General features: G+C 35.1%; 1 protein-coding gene across 8 annotated transcripts in view; it reads left to right on the top strand.

Annotated features, from left to right (window-relative positions):
* RNF43 (ring finger protein 43) overlaps window positions 1–23,864 on the top strand; it is an 88,882-nt gene that overhangs the window by 49,881 nt on the left and 15,137 nt on the right. Inside the window, exon 1 of one of the 8 annotated variants that reach the window (XM_074261909.1) lies at window positions 16,218–16,234. The exons of the other annotated variants lie outside the window; for them this stretch is intronic. The gene's annotated coding sequence lies outside the window, so the exon portion shown is untranslated. Of the gene's footprint in view, window positions 1–16,217; window positions 16,235–23,864 lie in introns of those variants that run through there. 8 annotated transcript variants of the gene reach the window in all.

Below are 23,864 nucleotides of genomic sequence, written 5' to 3'. Positions count from 1 at the left end.
TATTGTTCTTTTGTATTGTATATTGGTTCTTTTTCCTTCTCTTTTCTCTAAAGTTTAAGAGCCCTCAAGGGTCACCAGATATAATTCCCAGCTCTTCTCTGATGACTTACTCATTCATGGATATCTCTTTTTCTATTCCTTCAATCCAAATCACTCAATTATTCTGTAACTGGTGGGCTGGTGTCTTGAGAATTGAATTCCTAAAACAGTCTGTTGAATTTAAAATGTTCAAAATATCTGTCCAGTGATGATATAGCTAGCCACATACATACTTTTGTAATGCTCATATAAAATGATGTAATGATGAAATTGAAAGGATCTTTGAATTAGATTTGGGTTCTTTTGATCTCATTACTTGAAACGGTGTGCTTTATTTTGGGTGGTCATTTAAGGAAGTGTTAGGAAAGTTGAGTTTGTCAGACTATTAGGACTTTTCCCTAAAATGTTTAAACTAAGTATTATTTATGTTTTTATGTAGCAGTGGGGAAAGATGTTGGAGGGTCCAGCACCGGCAGCACCTCTTTTAAAAGGTTATTTAAATAGATAGCATAGGATGCTAAAAGGAATGAATAACAATGTGGACATTGTGGAGTTGTGACAGAACCCAAGGATTACTTGTTTATGAAGTGAATTATTTGTTTTTTTAGACCTTTAAATCAACAGTTTTCCATGGTCATTGGGAGTAATCACTGACTAAAAAATTTCTCTTTAATTTTTTTCAGCTTTTGATTTCTGAAGGCTTCTGTGCCATATTATGCCATATGAAACACCATTCTTGTTTTTTAAAATCTGTAAATTTGTCTTGTAGCTGCTCTATTGCCAAGTCATTGTTGAGTGTATTGTGGAATTCTAGACATCCTCATAACTTTGTTGCCCAATTTAAAGCTTGAATATCACTGAGCTAAAATGATAGTAAAGCCTGTTTTATTAATACTTCAAGAATCTTAGTCATTTCACCAAATCAGGGCACAATTCCTCTGAAATTCGTATTTGTTTGAAAACTGCTTTGTCTAAATTATCACCCTGCAATTAATGTTGGTGGTGAGTCTTTTGGATATAACTAGCTAAAGACAGGATCTTAGACAAGAGATGTTTAATCAGTCCATTCTAGAAACCTTTCTAGTTTCGTAGGATCTATCAGTTTATGCTCTGATGCTGTAACTTTTGAGAACCCAGGTTCATGTTGCCACCATAGTGAGTCTATGTGATAGTGAGACCTATTTTGGAACTATTTCAGTGGTTTAGATATACTGGTAGCATGAGGAATTTGTATGCAGTTCATTTTAATGCAAGAAAGGCGAATGAAAGAGGTATTTATTATTAGGTTGCCTGGAGATTTCGATGTCTTGCATATCTTTCATATCATCTGTTCCTCATTATAATTATTATAAACAAAATAAACCTTTTTAAAGCAAATTCAAATATTTTTTTCAATCCTTAGTAGTTAGAGAATAGTTTAACACAATTGGAATTCACAAGATTTTGGATCCAGGTCTTATATCACCTTATATCATCCTTGTGATTTTAGGAAACTACATTCCCTTCCATAAAATCGGAGCAAAAATGTCTGGTCCTATTAAATGAGAGTAAAAATATTTTATTTTGAGACCTTGTGAAGATGAGTGAATATCTCCAAAGCATTTCAAGTTCTTTTGGAATGAAGGCTATCAGGTAAACACAGTCTCCTTGTTATCATTAGAAAGGAAAGCCTGACATGTGATATTTGAGGTCAGTTGCTCAACCAGAGCTTTCTAGCGGCATGTTTGATGTATTCTTTCTCCCTCTCCCTCTTTTTTTTTTTTTTTTTTTTTTTTGACCTTTAGTGCTCAATATCTTTATATATTTATTGAGGCTATTGGCCAAAGTCTCTAGATACTAAATAGTGGGTGTTAAGAAAGGGAGATGGCCAAGCATCTACATCCATTGTACGTCCTCAGTCTTGGAATTTTCTGACAGTGTGCTCAAAGCAAGCAGATCAGGTGTTATCTTAAAATATTTGATTTTTCTTGAAGGGGGTACTTTGTGACTAGGTACTTAAGTTTAGTCACAGCTTAACTTTTTTGTCCATTTCTCCCTACTGATGTTTTATAGGAAAGACTTCATTGAACAGAATTATTTAATGTATTTACTTTTGTGAAAAAATGGTAAATGAAAAGATAACATTAAGGTTTAAAATTTTTTTCCAGGACTTTTTTCTAAAATCCTACCACAAAATCATTCTAATGACTTACTATGATAGGTCAGTAATAGTGACCCTGGATTTTCATAGACTATGCTACAAAACTATAAATATTGGCAGGTTTTACTATGCTGAAGAGGAGTTTCAAATATGGTTTCATTGATAAACTCTGTTGTCGAATAATCAATTTCATCTGATATAAAGTCATCACTTGTGGGTTAGTCACTGGACGATTAATTCTTTAGCCATGGCAACTGTTGGACAGTGACCTGTTTCTGATTGAAGGAAGATTTCATGTCCATGAGATCCCAGATCCATTGAGGTATGTCTGGTGTTAATGAGGATTAAATCCTGTCTTCTACATTTTAGTATTTATTGTTCAGTAATTGATACTGATAATGATGACTGTGGTAAACTGTGAGTTTGATTTGTCAAAAAAATATTTAGAACACGTTGTGCTTATAAAGACCAAAAGGGGAAAAAAATAAGCAAACTAATGCATTTTAGGAATATTTTCAAAGATATTAAAAATACAAGAATTTTCTTGTTACTTCAAATTAAACAAAAGGCTAAATTAGTTAGTTCTTGGACAACAAACATATAATTTAGTCACAGACCCATGCTTGGAACCTTTCTGGATTGATAGGAATCAAGAGTTTGTTTCATCCTTGAGCTTGCAAGTTAGTACAAATTTAATCTGTATACTCCTAGTCTTTTATCTCTAGTTTGTGAATGGAGGTTGGACTATATATTCTCTGAGATCTTTTCCATTTCAAAATACTATGAGCCTAAATTGGTATATTCTTTTGCAAAAAAACATTCCTTGTGAATTCTGGATTTATGACTGTGCCTCAAATCCTGCTTATGATGTTATATGATAATTTCTAATGGAACTACACCTGAGATCACAGGATCAAATCTAGATAAAGCCAGAAAGGACTGAAAAAGCCATCTGATACAACTGCTTCATTTTACAGATAAGAACACTGGGGCCCAGTTAAATGCCCAAGGTCACACAGGCTAGTGTCAGAAGTCTCCTCTTCCACACATGGTTTTAGTTCTTATAATTTAGGAGACTAGAATAAAATCAATTGACTTTTCTTTCTGTGAATATTTGGTTCCAGCTGATTTTCTTGATGTTCTTTGCCAATTCAAACTTAACATGTTGGGTTTGACCTGCTTCTATTTCCTCTATGTTTTCTCTTTCTCAGTGTGTTATTTTTTTGTTGTTGTTGTTGTTTGTTTTTTGTTTTTTGTTTGTTTAAATTTTATTTATTTATAAAAATTTTTTTGACATTATATATGCATGAGTAATTTTTTTTATAACTATCACTTGTTTTCATTTTTCCAAATTATCCCCTCCCTCCCTCCACCCCCTCCCCCTGATGACAGGCAATCCCATAAATTTTACATGTGTTACAATATAACCTAGATACAATACATGTGTGTAAATACCATTTTCTTGTTGCACATTAAATATTAGATTCCGAAGGTATAAGTAACCTGGGTAGATAGACAAGTAGTTCTGACAGTTTACATTAACTTCTCAGTGTTCCTTCTCTGGGTGCAGTTGTCTCTGTCCATCATTGATCATTGGAAGTGAGTTGGATCTTCTCCATGTTGAAGATATCCACTTCCATCAGAACACATCTTCATACAACATTGAAGTGTTCAGCGATCTTCTAATTCTATTCATTTCACACAGCATCAGTTGATGTAAGTCTCTCCAAGCCTCTCTGTATTCCTCCTGCTGGTCATTTCTTACAGAGCAATAATATTCCATAACCTTCATATACCATAATTTACCCAACCATTCTCCAATTGATGGACATCCATTCATCTTCCAGTTTCTAGCTACTACGAAAAGAGCTGCCACAAACATTTTGGCACATACAGGTCCCTTTCCCCTGCTCAGTATTTCTTTGGGATATAAGCCCAATAGCAGCAATGCTGGATCAAAGGGTATGCACAGTTTGATAACTTTTTGGGCATAGTTCCAAATTACTCTCCAGAATGGTTGGATTCTTTCACAACTCCACCAACAATGCATTAGTGTCCCAGTCTTCCCACATCCCCTCCAACATTCATCATTATTTGTTCCTGTCATCTTAGCCAATCTGACAGGTGTGTAGTGGTATCTCAGAGTTGTCTTAATTTGCATGTCTCTGATCAGTGTGTTATTTGTTACTCTTGTTATCTGTGTTTTTGTTGATCTGTTCAAAAAAACTTTTAATCTCAGTCATTTCTCCTGTTTATTTTTCTCATTTTCTGTTTCTGTCATTCAAGAAATATATCCCTTGCTTTCTTTTCTCACCTTAAAAGTTCTTTTGGGGAAGTGGAGTGTGACTTGTTCCTCTTACTTTGTTATGGTAGATTATACCATAATAGTTAACAATTTGATTCTGATGACTTGGAAAGGTACACTTTGCTGTGCACTTTACTAGGCTCACAGTCTGCATTTAATACATACATGAAATAATCATTATATTGTTGAATAGGTCGTTGTACTGTTGCTATTGTTCATTTCGAGACATTTTTCTGCTGGGCTGCTATTACAGGTAACATCATTCCAGGTTACAGGCATGTTGACAGCTGTAGCTTTATATCCAAAAAAAAAAAAAAAAATCCCTTTTCCCCTCTTTAAAATGAAAGCTTGGAGTTTGGAGAAATTTACCAAATATAGAAAATGGCAGAAAATAAAAAATTGCAACAGTTTTGGTTTTTTTTCCTGATCTTTATTTTATCGTAACATGTTGATTATTTAAGATACCTTACTATAGGTTGTTTGGAAAGTTTTTTTTTTTGAACAACCATGTTTGCATCATCTAGAGAACTGTTTTTCTTTCTCTCAGGTTTGGAATCTAGTCATAGCTTTTCTTCATTGAATTTGGTAGTATCTGAAAGTAGTATTTTTCTCCCAAAAGAGCAATATCTAGCTCTTTGATTTCATGACCTTCTGATTTCAATATTGAGACACATTCATTTGACAAGAAACCAAAATTGGTTTCACTAGGTCAAGAGACACAGCATTGATCTGTCCATCACAAATTCAAAAGAGAGATTTTTTTTTTCTGGCAAATGTTTTTGGATGTACCTGACCAAAGGGTTAAGTCCTAATCTGAAATAATTTGAGGTTTGAATGCCTAAATCTAGGGGACTTAGAATCATGTTCTTGACAAATATTAATAATATACTTTTCACAGCCTTTGGCTGATTATGACTGATCATTTGAGTGTCTGGAAGTCATTCCTTAAGTTTTCTCTGTTTAGGATTTATTAGTTACCACCAAAAAGCAAAGAGAGATTTGTAGTGGTAATCTCTTGAAGGAGAAAGTAGTATCACATATAATGTTTTTCCACATAATAATAGTTTTTCCATTCAACAGATGGAAAATAAATAAAGAACTTTGCTTTCTCCTTAATATCCTTGCTTGCTCAACAGATGCTTTCCTTTTGGTTGAATCATTTTGCTTTCTAAGAGTATGCTTGACACTTTATTTAGACAGTGCCACATACATAGTTATTGTCTTGAAGTTGGGATTGAATTTGAAAGAGAAATGTGAGCTATTCCTTAAGAGTTCTGAAGTTGAAAGAGATAGCATGAGTATATTTTAAAAAGCATATGCTGGAAGTGTATACCTACTGGAAAGAAAATTATTGCACCTATTTCCTTCCTGTTGTTATTAACCTCATAAGTAGTCATCTAGGTGGCCCTTGCCCTTCCTTGTGAATCATCTTCTTAAGTCCTTATATCTTTTTGTTGACCTCCTTTGAACTTCTCCTGGTTTTATCTCTTATAAAGTAAGGGTTGCAAGCAGTGTACAGTATTTCATGTGTAATCTTGAATATGCTATGTAAATATGCTTGCTACTATTATGTATTTCATATCAGGGACTGGTCTTTGCAATATTACACACTGAATTTCTATTTAGTTGGGTTTTCCCATTACCCACATGGCTTTCTAAATCATCTCTAAGTTTTTTTTTTTTTATTTCAGATATATTTCTTTTTTGTTGTTGCTCCATTTAACATCTATATAGTTGGAGAAATAAAATTTCTTTACTTCTCTTTTCGAAAATTAAAAAGCACAGGACCAGCGTATAGGGAATTATGCTTAACTGTAGAATTAAATCATCACTTGATGTTTATCTACTTTAAGGAAATTTTACCTTTAGAAATCTGATTAATCTAATGATTAGTGATGCTCTAAATATTCCTTTATTAGATGTTAGCTTGACTGAAATGTCAGTTCAAGTTATGAAGGCCAAGTTGGCCTATAAAGTTGAACCTTTAATTTTTTTTCCCCTGCCAAGAAGGCATCTTTCGAAGTAGATAGGAATCCAGCAAAATGGGACTGATTTTTTTTTTTTTAAAGCTGTCTTGCAGCACTTAATCCAGTAGCTATTGAGAATGTTGTAGAAATTTATCTTATACCTTTGCTGTGGTGTATTTTGTTGAGAGTTTAAAACATTATAGTGAATCTCAAAAAATCAAATGAGTTAGCCTTCTACCCATACTTTATTCAAACTATTCAACTTCTCCTCAAAGTGATGAAGTTCTTTTTTCCCTCAATAGTCAGGGTTATAACAACAATATTATATATACAGCAGGTTAGGACAGGAGATTTAAGAAGACCACATCCATTACAGACTGAAAGGGAAATTAAAGGACATACAATGTAATTATGATAATTATATTCAGGCATGGATAAAGGACCTCAAATTGTATTATAGAGAATGTTTTGTGATAAGTTACATGGTATACCATTGGGCATGTGGAAGCAAAGAAGCAAAATTACCGGATGAAGGAGGTAAGTTTTAGTGTGGATATAGGAATGTAACTAATTTCTAAATTTTTAAATGTTCTGTAAATCTTAAATCACAGGTACTGCCATTTGTAACACTTAAAAATGTATGAAGAGACCAGTATGAATCTAGTGACTAAATCATAAACAGTCTCTATTATCTTCTGTTGGAACACCTGGCATTATATCATTTTAAGTGAAATACCTACGAGATTTGTTAAACTTGCTGCTCAGAATACAGTTTTTGTTACCATAAGTATTGCTTTAAAGTGGCTTCATCCTTTTTTCCCATTTTGAAAGAACAGAATCCTAATCTTGGGTTACATTGAAATTATACTATCCCATCAAATTAATAAAGATGTTACTTTGTACTTTTGGGGAAAATTTATTCTCCCCAATAACTTTAAATCAGTTCTAGTCCTGCTGTTCTTAGGCCTTAACAGCATATAAATTTCAGTTTCATCCTATAGGGATTTAAGTGTCTATCCAATCATTCTTAAACTGCCAGCCATGAAGAAAAGCTTTTAACCACACCTCCTGAACAATTTTGAAAGGAATTTAGTCATTTTGACCTTGACCATGGCCTAACCCTGACCCTGATCAAGCTCTGAGCAGTCCTGGAAATTTAGGCCTAACAGCATCTTACTTCAGGCTGATACTATGACTTTTTTGCTCAAGTCTCAGGAGAGAGAATGAGAGAGCACATTCTGAACACTCCTTTTGTGTCGGCATCTCTGTGAGGTGCTTTGGAAGGACTCCAGCCAGGCATGGAAGGGCTCTTTGATAATATCTGACGGGTGGGTAAGAATTTCTGGCACCCAGCCAAGATACACATTGCCTGTAATCGTTAACTCGGTCTGTAAACAGTTCAAACGGCACTGGAGAGGCCGTCAGTTATTACATTAGAAGAAGTCTTTCATCTCACTTGCTCAGAAGCCAGGCGTCCGGGCACTGGCCCCTACTGTGGTGATTGGAAGTATAGTGCTCTGTGTAGAGTTGCCAGAGCCCTAGCTATGTTGGGGCCATACAATGGATCCCTGCTTTGAATGCCTGACCTTTAAACCTTTAACATTGCAGCAATAACTAAATCATTACTTTGCTTTTGTTCTGCACCTGGTGGAGGCTGAAAAAGTCCACAAGGAATAAACTCTTTAAGAAAAAGATACTCTTCAGCAATTAAAAATTTCTTTTCAGGGCTGTTTCATTTTCTTATTTATAACCATATTGTAAAAAGTTTTTAACTGTACAATTCCCCCTAAATTCTTCAGCCCCAAACTCTTCTCTGCCTTTTGATTCAGTATAGTATATCCCTTGTTTCCCATCAGCTTATCAATCAGTCACCAGGTATTTGTGACCACTAACTATGAGCAAAGTATTGTCATAGGTATAGATGATACAATTAAGTACAAGGCATGATTCTTAACCTTAAAATAAAGCTTCTAGTCGAAGTTCAGTTGAGTAGTTAAGATCTTCATATATAGAAAAGATAACTAGGAATAATAAGTCCCAAGTGGTATGGGTGTTATACTAGGTAAGAAGAGAGAGCATTTTGAGTTACAGGGTAGTGAGGGAAAGATTATTATTTTTGACATAAAAACAAGCTGGCTTTCCCCCACCCTTTTTCCTATGCTTGTTGGTTTCTATTTACTTTTTATTACCACTTTTAGGTATGTGTGAGGAGTGGACAGAACACTGGGCAGGTCATAAAATGTGGAATCATGTCCCATTTCTGTAGCATTATGACCTTGGCTTAATAAACTCTTTCTGCAATATAGTAGATAGTAGAGGAGTAATACTATGTCACAGGACCAAATAAGATAGTGATGTAAAAGTGCTTTATAATTGTTAAACTGTCATCCAAATAAATGTAAACTCATTTTTCACTAAGTTGCCATGAGAGTCATAATATATTCATACTTGTTGAACTTTGTCTAAACTTTCCCTTTATATTTTAATGATCTGAAGATTGCAAAGTTACATAGATAACTGTCCTGAGCAGCTTTGTTCTTTGGTGTCTGGGATGGAGCCAGAACATAACTAGGCATTGCTAATTGAGAAGGTAGAAGATTACAGAGGGAGGGAGGGAGAGAGGGAGAGAGAGAAAAATAAAGAAAAAAAAACACATTCTATAAGAGGGAGAGGGAGTAGACTTACGGTGCATAGGGTTCAAATAGGATGAAGACTGAGAAAACTTGCTCTAAACCCTGTTAAGAATATTTTTTGACAACACAAATTGCAAATTTTATTAGGTAGTTTTTCCTAGATCAGCTGTCTCTGCAACTTTCTTCTTCCCCTCTTTTCTCTTTCCCTCCCACCAAAAACTGGTTTTCTCTTCTTGGTTGAAACCAGCCAAGACTTACTTTTTGTTCTCTCTGATAGCTCTTTATATACTTGTAAGGCAGCTATCAGTATCCTCCCCTACCCTTCACAACACATAAGAATTTCCTCCAAATTAAACATACTCATTTCCTTCAGTTGCTCCTGACATCTCATGGTTTCAGATATCTCACCATTCTTTAAACATGTTCTAGGATATGAATATCCTTTGTAAAAATGGGCCTAGAATTGAAGAGAATATTCCATATGTGATCTGACCAGGACAATATGATTTTGAACATTGCTCCTAAGAATGAAATTTGAGCATTTTTAGTATGCTTTGTGACCCATGACCCTGTTGATATTATTATTATTATTAAGCTTGTACCTAAAATCCCCAGATCTTTTTCATACCAATTGTTTGATACAGACAGTATCTCATTTTTATAAGTGAGGAAACAGGCTTAGAAACATGCAAGTGACTTGCTTACAATCAGAACTTTTTTCTGCTCTACCATATTGCTGCTACACCAGTAATTATCACACAAAATTAGAATATAACAAATACAATGGCGTGAGTCATTTGAGATTTCCTTCTATTAGGAGAGCTCATTGAAAGTTTCTTGTGGCACCTGGGCTGGGCTTTGAAAGCAAGGAAGAATCTAATCCCAACTCTGCCAATTAATACGTCTGTGACACAGTAGACAAGTAATTTAATCTCTCTGGTCCTCAATTTCTTCAGTTTTAAAATGGAAGAGTTTTAATGGACTATATGACTTTAATGATGATCCCTTCCAAATCTAAGCCTATGATCTTATGAAGGATTTCAATAAGCAAGGTTTGGGATAAAGGTGTGGAATCTTTTTCAGGTATTAGTAGACCAATTTTTAAAATTGTAAGAATGAGGAAGGACATGACAAGATAAGGGACCAAAGAGTAACTAACCTTCCTTCCTTCAACTGAAGTAATATGATAGAGCCATGAGATATCATCTCCAGAAAAATTTGAACTATCCAATGTGATGTAGTGAATTTGCTCACTAATTGTTTGAGCCTGTGCTTTTCACTTTCTTTATTTAGTTACAGGTGGGGGTGGAGTGGAGAAAAAGAAGAAATACAATTTGATATGGCATCTTCTCTTCTACTTTGTCTTTTTGGAATGTGGGGTTAACCCTTTTTCCCTGATCATTTTCTTTACTGAATCTGAGCCCGGCCCAGGAGTCAGTTTAGATTAATGAAGCTAAAAATTATAACCTGAAAATTTGGAAACCTAGATTCTGATAGCTTAATTTTTCTTTTATTTATTTGGTCTTACTATACAGTACGAGTTAGCTGCTTCTGTTAAGAAAATTACTTGTCTCTGCCTCATAATCATATTACATTATAGTAGTCTCATGAACATTTCCCTGTTGCCCTGTCAAAAGCATACAATACATAAAGTAACTGAATTTGTGTTACTTTATCTTTTTACTTGTTCATGGCACTTAGGTAACTGGCTATTTGTAAGAATATTCTATTTGTGTAGAATAGAATCACTGAATTTTAGAGGTGAAAGGGATTTGAAAAGGTCTCATGGTAAGCTATCTTTTTTCTTTCTTTCTTTTTTTTGCTTCTTTATCTCTTTAAAAATATTTTTAAATTTATAATTATAACTTTTTTTTTGATAGTACATATGCATGGGTAATTTTTTACAACATTATCCCTTGCACTCACTTCTGTTCTGATTTTTCCCTTCCTTCCCTCCACTCCTTCCCCTAGATGGCAGGCAGTCTTGTACATGTTAGATATGTTATAGTATATCCTAGATACAATATATATGTGCAGAACCGAATTTCTTTTTGCACAGGAAGAATTGGATTCAGAAGGTAAAAATCAAATGAAGGTGGTCTAGCTGTACCTGATCTAAAACTATATTATAAAGCAGCAATCACCAAAACCATTTATTTGGTATTGGCTAAGAAATAGATTAGTTGATCAGTGGAATAGGTTAGGTTCACAAAACAAAATTGTCAATCACAACTTTTGGGATAAGATTATCTGACAAAAAGTGCTGGGAAAATTGGAAATGGCAGAAATTAGACATGGACCCACACTTAACACCATATACCAAGATAAGCTCAAAATTGGTCAATGATTTAGGTATAAAGAACGAGATATATATATTAATTTAAGATCTCGTTTGATTTTTTACAGTTAAAGGTTCCAGTAAAGGCCTCATTTCCAAAATATATAGAGAATTGACTCTTAATTTATAAGAAAGGTAAAAATAATCTGGGAATAAAAACAAAAATGCAAACAGTTTACACTCATTTCCCAGTGTTGTTTCTCTGGGTGTAGCTGATTCTGTCCATTATTGATCAATTGGAACTGAATTAGATCTTCTCTTTGTCAAAGATATCCACTTCCATCAGAATACATCCTCATACAGTATTGTTGTTGAAGTGTATAATGATCTCCTGACTCTGCTCATTTTACTTCATCCTGTTGGTCACTTCTTACAGAAAAATAATATTCCATAACATTCATATACCACAATTTACCCACCCATTCTCCAATGATGGGCATCCATTCATTTTCCAGTTTTTAGCCACTACAAAAAGGGTTGCCACAAACATTTTGGAACATACAGGTCCCTTTCCCTTCTTTAGTATTTCTTTGGGATATAAGCCAAGTAGGAGCACTGCTGGATCAAAGGGTATGCACAGTTTGATAACTTTTGGGGCATAATTTCAGATTGCTCTCCAGAATGGTTGGATTCTTTCACAACTCCATCAACAATGCATCAGTATGCCAGTTTTCCCACATCCCCTTCAACATTCATCATTATTTGTTCCTGTCATCTTAGCCAATCTGACAGGTGACCTTTTCTTCATTCTGAGCCCCATCACAAATTCTCATGCTTTATTTTCTCTTAAATTCCTGTTTCTTTAGGTGGTTAAGAGTTTGTTTTTCTTACAATTATTTCCCACTTTAATCTACCTTCCCTCTTACTCCCTCCTGCTGCTTTACTTCCTGTTGTTAAGCATAATATATTTCTGCACCCAGCTATGTGTATTTTCCCCTCTTTTAACCAGTTCAGATGAAATTGAAGTTCTTTCACCTGTTTTCCCTGGTCTTTATTCTACTTGGTATACCCAAATTATGTTAAATAATTTTCTACACTTTTTCTCTTCCTTCCAATGTATTCCTTGTCTCTTCCCTTTTTTAATGATTGAAATGTAAAAAACAAACCAAAACACTCTTTCTCTGTGTGAACCCTAATGATGATTCATTTCTGAAGGGACATAACATCCCCATATTAAAATGTAAATAGTATAGTCCCTTATGATTTTTTCATTCATATTTAGCTTTTTATATTTCTCTTAACTCCAGTATTTGTATTGAAAAACAGCTTCATCAGGAATTCTTGAAAATGCTCTGTTTCATTAAAGGTCCATTTTTCTCCCAAAGCATTATACTTAGTTTTACTAAGTAAGTTAATTTTAATTTTGTTTGTAAGCAGATATCCTTTGCTTTCTGTAATAATAGTGTTCCAAGCTTGCCACTATTTTATTTCACTGCTACTAAATCTTGTATAATCCTGATTGTGACTTCTTAATTCTTGATTTTTTTTTTTTTCTGATTCTAAAAGTTTATAAATTTTTTTTTTTTTTTTTTAGAACTTTCTAGAGTTTGGTTGTAATGTTAACTGGAAATTTTTATTTTGAGTTATCTTTGAGTTGGTCAGTGAATTATTATTGTGTTCGTTTTGCCCTCTGGTTCTAAGAAACCTGGGTATCTTTTTTCTTTATGATTTCTTGAAAAATGGTATCCAAATTCTTGTGTGTGTATGTATGTGGGGGAGGCTTTCAGATAATCCAATAGTACCATTCATCGGCTTAATTTTTTACCCTGATCTTTAAAATCCTTTGTGAGCTGGCTTTATCGTCCCTTTTAAGTTTATCTCCCTCATCCCTCCAATATAAATCCCACTTTTAAAGTAAGCTAGTCTTTGTTGTTTCTCTGTGTGTCATAATCATTCCTGCCACTATTTCTTTTCTTGTGATGTTCTACTTCTTCTTTATCTCTTCCTTATCTATGTCAAACCTCAGTAGACTTTAAATGCTTCAAGAGCTAGGATTTTTAAATTTTTTATCTTCATATTCATATGAATTTTGTCCAGTGCCTTGAATATAACATTTGATTTGTTTGTTTGCATTGAATTCAAGATCCAGCTTAAATTGTTCCTCCTCTACAAAATCTTAGTCAACTTTTCAAGCTCAGTTCACCTCTCTGCTTTCTCTGTATTTTTTTTTTTTTTTGTCTTTTTTTTTAACAAAGCTAATTTCCCTCAGTAAAGTGACTATTTTGATATCTCCCATACCACCATCTGGAATTATAGTGTATGTTCAGCAAAATTTGGTGGGCAAAGCCTAAAGGTAGGCAGGTAGATGGTATACTGATTAGAGTGCTAGGCCTAGAGTCAGGAAAACCTGAGTTGAAGACAACTTCAGATAATATTAGCTGTGAGACCTTGGACAAGTCACTTTACAGTTTCTTCAAATATAAAATAAGAATAATAAGAGCACCTAACTCACAAGATCGTGAAGATCAAATGAGATAATAGTTACAAAGTATTTAGTACCCTGGTAGGTGCTATCTATGTAAATGGAAATTATTATTATTAATGATGATTAATTGCCCTCCTTCGGGACCTTCACTAATTAGTCCCTGGGAATGTATGTCTGTGCAGCATATCTATATGCCACCTCAGGTGATTCTGTATTTCTTGCCACCACACACTAAAAGATAAGTGATAATTTGTGATATACCAAGTCAATAAAAATTTTAGCATCTACTGTGTACCAGGTACTATTGTAATACAAAGAGAGGCAAAAGATAATCGTTGTTCTTATGGTTGTTACAATATAATGAAAGAGACAACATGCAAACAGATAAAGTATTGGGGAATCATTGAAATTCAGAGGGGTTAGGCAAGACTTCCAGTAGAAGGAGAGACTCTTTAAAAAGATCTAATTTGGGACTTAAAGGAAGCCAAGGAGCTCAGTAGTTGGAGGGAAGAAGGGAGCAGATTCTAAGCATAGGTTTCAGCCAGAAAGAGTGCCCAACTGAGAAATGGTAAGCCAAGAGGTAAGTGCCCCTGGATTTAAAGAGTACATGTTGAAGAGTAAAGTATAAGGAAACTGGAAGGGTAGGATAGGAGGGGCTTGGAATGAGAAACAGGGAAAAGGAAGTCAATGGAGTTTGTTGAATAGGAGGAATAACATAATCAGACTTGCATTTTAGGGAAATTATTTTAGAGGCTGAATGAAGTGAGTGAGTGAAGTGGGGAGAGACTTGAGGCTGGCTGATTCACCAGTAGGCTATTATAGTAATTAAAATGTGATGAGGACTTAGTACTAAAGTGGTGGTGAATAAGATAAGCCTTGACAACAGCTGAGATGGGGGTGGGAGGTAGTGAGAGTGAGGAGTCCAGGATGATATCCAAGTTATGACACTAAGGAATGTGGAAGATAGTATTGTCCTCCATAGTAACCAGGGTCATTAGAAGAGGGAGGATTTGGGAGAAAGATAAATGAGTTCTGTTTTGGATACTGAGTTTTAAGAGGTTTACGGGACAACTGCATTTGGTGATGTGAGATTGGGACAGGATAAGATGATTTGAGAATGGTAATTAAGTCCATGGGAACTGATAAGATAACATAATGAAGCAAAAAAAAAGGTCCCAGAACAGAAGCACTCTGAGAGTCATCTAAAGTTGGAAGATCTAGGAATAGATTCAGCAAAAGATTAGAACGATCTGGGAGAAGATTCCAAAAAGCAGACTGAGAAGGAGGGATCAGATGGAAATGAGCTAAAAGAAAGAAGGGAGAGGGGGGAGGGAGGGAAGAAGAGAGGATAGGGAGCAGAGTGAGAAAGAAACAGAAAGAGACAGATTGAAATAAGTGAAAGAGTGGGGTTGACAGAGGGAACAATCTGTTGATGGAGAAAGGATAGAGAATGCATGCATGATAAGGAAGCAACTTTAGCAACCTTGTGTTGTAGGGAAAATGACTTCCTGTGTATCTTCTAGCTCCAGATTTATGATTCTAGATTACTTTTTGAGGTAGAACTTGTAAAGATACTGTCCTGATTAAATTATTCGTATAAATGTACAGAAATCTGTACAAACTCAACCACTTTCTCCCTTCCCTCACTCCCTTTCCCCAAAAATAACATCAAAAAGAAGCAAAGGGGAAATGAAGAAGGCTTAAACATACTATGTCAATAGCAGTGGCAGATAGAATAATTTTTATTGGATCTGGGCAAATGTTTGTACTTGTGGTAAGTGATTCAGAAACTTGGTGCCACATTATATGGCACTATGAGACTACCTTGGGTTCAAGTCACTCTAGTAGATGATGTCATGTGCTTATTACCTTTTTACCAACTGGGCCAAAAGAGAAATAAATGCATTATTAGGTGAAAGTTGGCCAAAGTATCTTAGCTTAGCCTGGCTCAAAACTTATGAGCTTCAAAAATGGTGTGGAGGCAGTGTGGTACAGCAGAAAGAGAAGTGACTGGGGAGTCAGAGGACCTAGGTTTAAATCTTGCTTCTGAAAATGTGACTCTCCAATATGTCACTAACCCTGTTTTGGTCCAGTTTCCTCCTCATAAAATGAAAGGGTTGAATTAGTCATTCTCTTCCAATTCTAGATGTATGATCTCAATTTGAATTTTCTTTCCTACTTCTGTGAGGACAAACTAAATAAGAATATCAACTAATCAATAATCATAAGTAGCTATAATGTTCCACACAAGGGCAGTTCTTATTGGCTGAATTTGAATTGGTTCATTTTTAAAAACATAAATTCTTGTAATTTTCTTCCAGAAATGAGCTCATTGGGGACTAAGTATCCCATCAAAGAGACTTCTGAAAAACCCTGATGAGCTCAAGGTATTTTCATTCATTTGTTTAACAACTACATATTTTTATGGGGTGGTAGTGGTGGAGCTAAATCAGATTTGTAGTTTCATCATCATAAGGAGCTCTTCTTGAAGACTTCCTATACCAGTATTGAAAAGCACTGTATTATAAGGGTGTGTGTGTGTGTGTTTTAAACAATCTAATTTGCCAAAGCTAGAAATAAAGCATGAGCCCTTCTATGGCCCTGTCCTGCTATTGCTCCTTTTTTGACCTGAGCAATCACATCTATTTAAGAGCCAATCAGATGGGCACACTGCATTTCAGAACTTCAGAACTTGAGATATCAGAATTAACCTGGTAACTGGGATGACAGATACTTATCACAACTCCGGGCTTGTTTGTAGTTTTAGGGGATTGCCTGAGTACTTATTGAAAGTTTGTGACTCAACATCATCCAACCAGTTTGTCACAGGTAGATAGGAAGTATTCTACAAAAGTGGCTAGAGAGTTGGTTTTGAAATAAAAAAGTAAGTGCTATGTGAGATATAAAAATGAAAGAGACTCTGCCCACAAGAAACTTACAATCCCATGGAAAGATTTTTTTCTTCCCCTAAAAGAACAATATAAAACATGTGAAATAATTTGGAAGTCATGCACTTGAGCTGATTTTTGAAAGATAAATAGGAGATACTAGAGAGGTGATGGACTTAAAATGTGGAATAAGAAATTTATTTCTGGACATGGCCACTATGGAAATTTGTTTTGCTAGATTATATTTCTTGTCAATATTTTAGTTTTCATTTTTTAGAATGTTGAGGGGAGAGGTTTGGGATTCTTCAAGAAAGAAAACAAATGAAAAATTTAAAAGTGATAGATAACACTACAATTGGCAGAATTAGATAAGGGGAGAAAGCTCCTCCAAGTTGAAGGAATAACAGACTAAAAAGCCTAGATTTAAAAACAAACAAACCAAAAAAAAAAAAAAAACTGTTGCCTGGTTTGACTGGAGCATGTAGGAAGAACAACAGGTAGTAAAGCTTTAATTATAAAGTTCTTTGGATGTGAAGCTAAGGAGATTGGGTTTAATTTGTTAAGAAATAACTAGTTGGTATAGTGGATAGATCACCAACCCAGAAGTCAGGAGGACCTGAGTTCAAATGTGTCTTCATATACTTATTATTAAGTTCATATATTATTATTATTATTAAGTTATTTAATCCCAAATGCCTCAGCAAAAAAAAAAAGGGGGGGGGGATTAAAATCTTCAGTAGTTTTAAGCAATTCTAATAACTCGATCAGCAAGCTATTTGGCAGGTGTGCAGGAAGAAAAAATACCAGGCAGAGAATGTTTAGAAAATTATTAAAAAAATGAAATAAGATAGGCTTTTGAATTAGAGTGGTAGAACTGAAATGAGAAAAAAAAGTGAACAGATGGATGAGTCATTGTGAGAATTTAAAATTATTTTTAAAATTGTAGAGGTAAAAGTGACAAAAATTAGTAAGTGATTTGGTTATAAAAGAAGAGAGAATATGTAGTAGTGCCATGAAAAGAAATGGAGAAGTTAATGGAGAGCTGATTTAAGTAGCAAGATAAATTCAATTTTGGACACATTGAATCTGAGACACTATTCAGTAAGTGGTTGAAAATGTAGGACGAGAATTTAGGAGAATGGTGGCAGTTGATGGATGTAGAATGGTAGTTGATGGCCAAGGGACAGGCAAACTTAGAAGATGAAGAAACTATTTTGTAATTGTGTTTAGGATAAAAAAGGAAGAACAAAAGATATAAGGAAACACTCTATCAGATAGGCGTGTTGAAAAGGAGAATGAGCAGTTTTATGGGATCAAAGGAAGGAGAAAAATTTGAGGAGAATTTGGGATGTATTTGAAGTGATTGTTCTAATTTTCTTTCCTTAACCATCTGATCTGTTGACTTAGGTATAGGACCTATATCTTTTGTGGTTTTGTTTTAGCTGGTCTGCTTATGTCCATTATTCTTCACTGAAGGGAGTTGTTTGTTTAAAAAATATATATGTTTCAGCATTTTTTTTTTTACTTGTATGAAGCTCAAACATATTTTATTTTCAGAAATAGAAATAACATTTGTATGAAAAATCTGTGATTTTTTTTAATAGAGAAGTTATCTGTAATGTAAATGATTTTGCTTTTCCTCTACTTTTTGTTTATTACTTATTTGACTTGAAAATCTCTATTAGTTTAATTAGTAGGATAAATCCTGGGCTTGAAATTCTGAACATTTAGGTAATCCAGTTGCTTAGTCTCTTTAAACAATCTATTTTAATTAATCTGAGATGGTTTGATATGAGGATTTAGGTGGGGTGGGAGGAGTGGGTAATAGCTAATAAATAATTATAAAACACTTTGCTAATATAAAAATGCTGTGTCAATGCTAAATAATAGTTTTAGTTTAGGAAGATAGACTCTATTAGCATTACAGAAATAAGGGACAAGGGCAAAGGGCAATGCTGCTTTGTACCTTGATACAGTGTATAAATCAGAAGTACCGCCATTGATCCTCATTGACCTGTGGCTTCCCAACCCAGGAATTTGGCTTCCCTCCCTGATTTAAGTACTTCCTTCACCTACTCAGTCTAGGTAGGGGAGGCACCTCCTCAGTCTCCTGACAAAAACAAACAGGAACTGTTATTCAGCAGAGCCAACTTGATAATATAGCAAAGATTCTTCCTTCTTTATCAGAACTTTTTCCCATCTGTGCCTAGCAAGAAAAACAAGGGGGTTTGAGCAGCTAGGAAATAAAAAATTCATAGTACATAAAAATGGGTAAGGAGATAATATAATCTGAAATAGTTTGAACATACCTTTGACTTGAAGTGGCCTTTTGGCTTGCCAACTAAATCACTAGTGAGTCACAACACCAAAAAAGAGATTTTAACAAATTACTGTTAGCATCACAAATTTGTGTGCTGCACTTAATGTCTAAATTTGAAAAGTTAACATCTATAAGTATATATATATATATATATGTACATATATATATATATATGTACATATATATGTACATATATATATATATATATGTACATATATATATATATATATATGCTGTACGTATGTTCCATTATCATTGCATTGTTTACAAAGCTGCTCTAGGTTTAAAATATTATTGTTCTATGCTCATCACACATTACTTTTCCTCACAAATTATATTTTACTACTAAAGGGGCTTAGTGATTGTTACTCATATTTATCATTCTTTTTCCTCTCTTTGTGCTCAATTCCACCTCTTAAATGCCCAGCTCCTTTCAAAACTCATTGCAAGTGTTGCTTCCTAATTGAGGCCCTTCCTTCCTTCCTTCCTTCCTTCCTTCCTTCCTTCCTTCCTTCCTTCCTTCCTTCCTTCCTTCCTTCCTTCCTTCCTTCCTTCCTTCCTTCCTTCCTTCCCTTTCCCTTTCCCTTTCCCTTTCCCTTTCCCTTTCCCTTTCCCTTTCCCTTCCCTTTCCCCTTCCCTTTCCCCTTCCTTTTCCCCTTCCCTTTCCCTTCCCCTTCCCTTTCCCTTCCTTTTCCCTTCCCCTTCCCTTCCCCTTCCCTTTCCTCTTCCCCTTCCCCTTTCCCTTCCCCTCCCCTTCCCCTTCCCCTTTCCCTTCCCTTTTCCCTTCCTCTTCCCCTTTCCCTTCCCCTTCCCCTTCCCCTTTCTCTTCCCCTTTCTCTTCCCCTTCCCTTCCCCTTTCTCTTCCCCTTCCCCTTTCCCTTCCCCTTTCCCTTCCCCTTTCCCTTCCCCTTCCCTTCCCTTCCTCCCCCAGTTCCTTTGTATGCATTTTGTGTTTGCTTACTGTATGTATGCTTCCCCAATATTAGAATGTAAATTCTCAAAATTAGGAATTTTTATTTTTATCTTTTCAGTCTCCAATACCTGTAACACAGTTGTAGGCATTTAATAAATATTGCTTGTGGATTGATTCAACTTCAGAAGTTTATTGTGAGGGGCAGCTAGGTAGTGCAGTGGATAGAGCACCAGCCCTGAAGTTAGGAAGACCTGGGTTCAAATTTGGTCTCTGACACAAATACTTCCTAGCTGTGTGACCCTGGGCAAGTCACTTAACCCCAGTTGCCTCAGGGGAAAAAGTTTATTGTGAAGATGAGATTCTATCTTGTCAGATAGCTAATTAGCATTGTGGTCTGCATTTACTTATGAATTTAATGAATGGGACATTCCATGAACAGTTAATGAATCCTTTGGGAATAATGAAATTCAGCTAAGTTGCGAGTTTTGAACTGCATTTGAACTCAGTATCTTGAGGTCCACTGCCCAGTCTTAATGAATGGATGTAAACATTGAGTAACTGGCTTTTAAAATCAACTCAAGTCTTCCTTTGGGCTAACATGGAATTCATTGAAGTGGTAGTGTCTTTCCCCATCTGTCTTACACTCTATCTCCTTTGCTGGCCCTGTTAGGTCTAAATCTGCTGTCCTTTGATTCCCAGTCCCATCACTGTTAACTAGGTTACTAGGAAGAGAAATTGGCTAAATAGATGTTTTTACAATCCTATGCAGCCAAAGCTACACATTAGATAGGCAGTATTATGGACAGAACCAAAGTTAAACCCAGAATTCCTAAGGCCATCCTGATACTTCACACTTTAAGTGAGATGATGATACAGAATGAACAATATATACAATGGAATAATTAAAATCTGTAGGTTAGTTTGGGAGATGTCTGCCCCAAGCATGTGAAGATTTGCAGAATGGGCAGATGAAAACAGTTGTTCCACTGGCTTCAAAGATGGCTGACTTTTGGCATCAGAGACATCCAGGTCATCCCCTGTATCTGGAATTTTCCCCAGTTGTCCTGACTTTTGTCCTGCCACAGGATTTTGTTGATTGTAGAAGAGAGTGAGCCTGATGACTTTGCACAACTATGCCTCGCTTAAATCCAATTCTTATGCAATTCATCACCTGTGATACTGCTGGTCTTCTTCAAAAATGGACCAAAACCAACTACGGGATGCCTGAAAGTTATTGGTTGTAAGTTGATAGGCTAGATATTATAGTTAGATAAATAATGTGACTGAGGTTTCATTCCTTTTGCTCCTTAATCACAGAGTAGATTGATTTTATTTCTTGGTTTTAAAATGTTAGTACCTTAACCCAAATATCTTAAAATATATTTTTCTTTGTTTTCATATCAACTACATTGGCCAATACATCCTTCTCTTCCAAGAGAACCATATCATCTAACAGAATGAAAAAGAAGGAAAATGGTTTAGTATAAATAACCAAAATAGGGGGAAAATTGAGTTGTTACATGTAGTCTTTCACATTGCATAGAAGAGCTTTGTCTTTTGTTAGGACCAAACTTAGTCTTTATGATTTCACAGCCTTGAATTTTAACTATTCTGATGTTCTTTCTGTAAATGGTAGTCATAAATATTTTTGAGTTACATTTATTTTTATTGCATTTCTAAAAGTATTTTTAATTGTATTGTTTTTACAAAAAATATATCTCCTTCCCTCTCAACTCTTCCTGCCACCAAATGAACAAAAACCCTCATTACAAATGTTTGTTTGTTTTTAGCAAAATTAATTCCTTACATCCAAAAATGCCTGCCTTACTTTGCATTTTAAGTGCATCACCTCTCTGATAGGAGAGATAACACTCTCCCCCTCCCTCTAGTCTCTCTTCCCCCCATTAAGAAGGCAATTTGACATCAGTTACACATGTGAAGTCATAATATATTTTCATGTTAGCTACATTGGAAAAAAATCAAGATAAAATAAGTGAAAAATTACGCTTTGGTCAGAGTCCATCAGCTATCTCTTGGGTTATAGACAGTATTATTCATTGTGAGTCTTTTGGATTGTCTTGAATCATTATATTAGTTGTTAATCATCATTTCAATATTTTCGTTACTATGTTTTTCCAAGTGTTTTCAAGTTTCTGCTCACTAACTATACTTTGAATTAGTTCATATAAATCTTTCTAGATTTTTCTGAAACAATCCTATTATTTCTTAGATATCATCATTCTAAGTAATATTCCATTACAATCATATACCACAGCTTGTTTAGCCATTCCCCAATTGGTAGGCTTTTCTTCAATTTCCAATTCTTTGCCATAAGAGCTACCATAAATATTTTTATACATAAAGGTCCTTTTCTTTTTATTTTGATCTCTTTGGAAAGAGACCTTTTTGTTTTATTTTTAAAGAACAACTGCAAACATGAGAGACTTTTATCTCAAAAAATTTCAAAATATCCTTCATTCTTTTTATGAGAGTCTATAAAACGTTAAGTGTTTTCAGGGATATTTGCAAATACAATACATTTGATTAAGTGTAGAAACCCAATTAACTGTCTCCTTATGGTAAGAGTAATTGAACTTTGTATCTCAAAAGGGCCCAACCCAAAGCTTTCTTTTGAGAAGTATGGAGTTTATGTTAATGCTGGCAGTGCCACACTCTGGGATGTGACTTCAGAGCCTCAACCTTATTAGATTATTAGATTAACTCTTTGAAATAATGTCCATCCAGATGAGGGGCCTAAAGATGACTTGACTTTTCAGATTAAGCTCAATGAGAGAAATGGATTCATTGCTCATCTATCTGGAAGAGTTATCTGGCTAGATAAAAGTTTGGATGACACATAATACCTTGGCTGGTGGAAGATTTCTCATATAAATTGCTAGTGGCTCTTCTCAGATTTTCATGATCCTGAGGACTTGGGAGCTTAGTTTGGAACCATCCTTCCAAAAATATTTAACATAAATATATATGGTAGAATCGGATGGACTTCCTGTGAATATTATTACTACTATTTTTGAACAAGTAGCAGTTTATAGGGCACAATTTCGGCTGACCCGAGAAAATACCTGTTCATTTGGGAATACATTCGGGTACTTATTCTGTCCGGAGTAGATTACATTCTTAATATATACTTTCTCTATTTTCAAAGTTGTGTGACCTGGTTTTTCAGCTGATTTCAAAACAAACCCAGACTGGTAGCCCTTACTACCACTTCCTATTTACTTCCTCTTTGCTTGAGGGAATTTAGTTTTCTCTTGGAACCTGTGCCATCCTTTAGAGAACCCAAAGAAAGGAGTCTGGTGGAGTGTGGGGTAGCAAAAACAAACAAAAAACAAAGACAAATGGTTTTGTGGCAAAGCTTGGGGACATTGTCCATGAAAGATAATGAATGAATTGAGAAAACTTAAACAAATAGCAAATAAAGCCTCAGAGGAGAGGAGACTTGATGGTAGCTTATAGGACCACAGCTTCTGTGCCCCCTGATTTCAGGAAATAACTTGATCTTTCTAACTCCAGTCTACATACTAGGAAAGTATCTCTTAAGCACTGCTTCTGGGTCAGGCTACCTTTGTTGTGGCTAGGGGAATAGATGAGAGAATTTCTGGGTGGGGTGGGTAACTGAGGCTACTTAGGAAGAAAAAAACCATAAGGCATGAGTGAGTCTTAGGAGAAAGTGAACCTGCTTATGATTTTAAAAGTTCTGATAAGGAATACTAGGATAAATCAGGATAGGATAGATTAATAAATACCTGCACATGTCTTTTTTCCCCTTTCACCCATTTCTTTGTATGGCAATAGAATGAATGGTATGGTGGGAGAAAATATTGAATCTGGAATCTTAAAAGATCAGAGCTACTTAACCTGGAAGCAGTCCAATA

The sequence above is a fragment of the Sminthopsis crassicaudata genome, chromosome 4 (assembly GCF_048593235.1).
Source record: "Sminthopsis crassicaudata isolate SCR6 chromosome 4, ASM4859323v1, whole genome shotgun sequence".
Taxonomy (NCBI): Eukaryota; Metazoa; Chordata; class Mammalia; order Dasyuromorphia; family Dasyuridae; genus Sminthopsis; species Sminthopsis crassicaudata.
The sequence above is the reverse complement of the archived record's forward strand: the minus strand, read 5'-3'. Positions and strand labels throughout refer to the sequence as shown.